We start from the raw sequence: 3,389 nt of genomic DNA, 5'->3' as shown, positions 1-3,389 counted from the left end.
CACCCATGAACTGTCATCTACATTAGGTATTTCTCCTAGTGCTATCCCTCCCCTAGGCCCCCATCCCTGGACAGGCCCCGGTGTGTGATGTTCTCCTCCCTGTGCCCATGTGTTCTCATTGTTCAACTCCCACTTATGAGTGAGAATATGCGGTGTTTGGTTTTCTGTTCTTGTTAGTTTGCTGATAATGATGGTTTCCAGCTTCATCCATGTCTCTGCAAAGGACACGAACTCATCCTTTTTTATGGCTGCGTGGTATTCCATGGTGTATATGTGCCACATTTTCTTTATCCAGTCTATCATTGATGGGCATTTGGGTTGGTTCCATGTCTTTGCTGTTGTGAATACTGCATCAAGAAACATACGTGTGCATGTATCTTTATAGTAGAATGATTTATAATCTTTTGGGTATACACCCAGTAATGGGATTGTTGGGTCAAATGGTATTTCTAGTTCTAGATCCTTGAGGAATTGCCACACTGTATTCCACAATGTTTGAACTAATTTATGCTCCCACCAACAGTGTAAAAACGTTTCCATTTTTCCACATCCTCTCCAGCATCTGTTGTTTCCTGACTTTTTGATTGCCATTCTAACTGGCATGAGATGGTATCTCACTGTGGTTTTGATTTGCATTTCTCTAATGACCAGTGATGATGAGCTTTTTTTCCATACGTTTTTTGGCCACATAACTGTCTTTTTTTGAGAATTGTCTGTTCATATCCCTTGCCCACTTTTTCATGTTTTTTTTTTTTTTTTTTTTTTTTTTTTTGTAAATTTGTTTACGTTCTTTGTGGATTCTGGATATTAGCCCTTTGTCAGATGGATAGATTGTAAAAATTTTCTCTCATTCTGTAGGTTGCCTGTGCTCTCTGATGGTAGTTTCTTTTGCTGTACAGAAGCTCTTTAGTTTAATTAGATCTCATTTGTCTATTTTGGCTTTTGTTGCCATTGCTTTTGGTGTTTTGGTCATGAAGTCTTTGCCCATGCCCGTGTCCTGAATGTTATTGCTGAGGTTTTCTTCTAGGGTTTTTATGGTTTTAGGTGTTACGTTTAAGTATTTAATCCATCTTGAGTTAATTTTTGTATAAGGTGTAAGGAAGGGATCCAGTTTCAGTTTTCTGTGTATGGCTAGCCAGTTTCCCAACACCATTTATTAAACAGGAAATCCTTTCTCCATTGCTTGTTTTTGTCAGGTTTGTCAAAGATCAGATGGTTGTAGATGTGTGGCGTTTCTTCTGAGGCCTCTGTTCTGTTCCATTGGTCTATATATCTGTTTTGATACCAGTACCATACTGTTTTGGTTACTGTAGCCTTGTAGTATAGTTTGAAGTCAGGTGGAGTGATACTTCCAGCTTTGTTCTTTTTGCTTAGGATTGTCTTGGCTATATGGGCTCTTTTTTTGTTTCATATGAAATTTAAAGTAGTTTTTTTTTCTAATTCTGTGAAGAGAGTTAGTCCTAGCTTGATGGGAGTAGCATTGAATCTATAAATTACTTTGGGCAGTATGACCATTTTCACGATATTGATTCTTCCTATGCATGAGCATGGAATATTTTTCCATTTGTTTGTGTCCGCTTTGATTTCCTTGAGCAGTGGTTTATAGTTCTCCTTGAAGAGGTCCTTCACATCCCTTGCAAGTTGAATTCCTAGGTATTTTATTCTCTTTTTAGCAATTGTGAATGGGAGCTCAATCATGATTTGGCTCTCTGTTTGTCTGTTATTGGTGTATAGGAAAAGCTTGTGATTTTTGCACGTTGATTTTGTATCCTGAGACTTTGCAGAAGTTGCTTACCAACTTAAGGAGATTTTGGGCTGAGACGATGGGATTTTCTAAATATACAATCATGTCATCTGTGAACAGAGACAATTTGACTTCCTCTCTTCCTAATTGAATACCCTTTATTTCTTTCTCCTGCCTGATTGCCCAGGCCAGAACTTCCAATACTATGTTGAATAGGAGTGGAGAGAGAGGGCATCCTTGTCATGTGCCGGTTTTCAAAGGGAATGCTTCCAGCTTTTGCCCATTCAGTTTGATATTGGCTGTAGGTTTGTCATAAATAGCTCTTATTATTTTGAGATACATTCCATCAATACCTAGTTTAATGAGAATTTTTAGCATGAAGGGGTGTTGACTTTTATCAAAGGCCTTTTCTGCATCTATTGAGATAATAATGTGGTTTTGTCTTTCGTTTTGTTTATGCGATGGATTACATTTATTGATTTGCATAGGATGAATCAGTCTTGCATCCTAGGGATGAAGCCGACTTGATCATGGTGGATAGGTTTTTGATGTGCTGCTGGATTCGGTTTTCCAGTATTTTGTGGAGGATTTTTGGATCGATGTTCATCAGGGATACTGGCCTGAAATTTTCCTTTTTTTGTTGTGTCTCTGCCAGGTTTTGGTATCAGGATGATGCTGGTCTCATAAAATGAGTTAGGGAGGAGTCCCTGAGTAGTTTTAGAAGGAATGATACCAGCTCCTCTTTGTACCTCTGGTAGAATTTGGCTGTGAATCCATCTGGTCCTGGGCTTTTTTTGGTTTGTGGGCTCTTATTGCCTCAATTTCAGAACTTGTTATTGGTCTATTCAGGGATTCAGCTTCTTCCTGGTTTAATCTTGGGAGGATGTATTTTTCCAGGAATTTATCCATTTCCTCTAGATTTTCTAGTTTATTTGCATAGAGATGTTTCTAGTATTCTCTGATGGTAGCTCGTATTTCTTGTATTTCTATGGGATCAGTGGTGATATCCCCTTTATCATTTTTTATTGTGTTTATTTTTTTCTTCTCTCTTTTCTTCTTTATTAGTCTGGCTAGTGGTCTATCTTTTCAAAAAACCAGTTATTGATTTTTTGATGGGTTTTTTGTGTCTCTATCTCCTTCGGTTCTGCTCTGATCTTAGTTATTACTTGTCTTCTGCTAGCTTTTGAGGTTGTTTGCTCTTACTTCTCTAGTTCTTTTAATTGTGATGTTAGGGTGTTGATTTAAGATTTTTCCTGCTTTCTCCTGTGGGCATACAGTGCTGTGAGTTTCCCTCTGAACACTGAAAAATACAAAATGCTTCACGGATTTGCATATCTTCCTTGTGCAGGGGTCATGCTAATCTGTATCATTACAATTTTAGTATATGTGCTGCCGAACGAGCACCTTATTTGTTCTTCTTATCATAGAGGATCCAACATATATCTTTGTGATATTATCAGTATGTAGATGTTAGTTGAAGTTGCATACATATAAATGACATGATCTAGGAAGAATGTGTGGTGGAGAAAGAAAGAGTTGAATATGGAACCCTGGAGAATAACAACATTTAAGGTTCAGGCCTTTAAAGAAGTCTTTTTCCTGCAGATTGGGAAAGAGTAGCTAACCAAGTGAGAGACAACTAGAG

General features: G+C 37.9%; 1 pseudogene; it reads right to left on the bottom strand.

Annotated features, from left to right (window-relative positions):
* Positions 1-3,047: 3,047 nt before the first annotated feature.
* Positions 3,048-3,148, bottom strand: LOC112427897 (U6 spliceosomal RNA; annotated as a pseudogene).
* Positions 3,149-3,389: the final 241 nt, after the last annotated feature.

The sequence above is a fragment of the Macaca nemestrina genome, chromosome 2 (genome assembly GCF_043159975.1).
Source record: "Macaca nemestrina isolate mMacNem1 chromosome 2, mMacNem.hap1, whole genome shotgun sequence".
NCBI lineage: Eukaryota > Metazoa > Chordata > Mammalia > Primates > Cercopithecidae > Macaca > Macaca nemestrina.
Note: the sequence above shows the minus strand (reverse complement) of the source record. Positions and strands in the feature narration are given on the sequence as shown.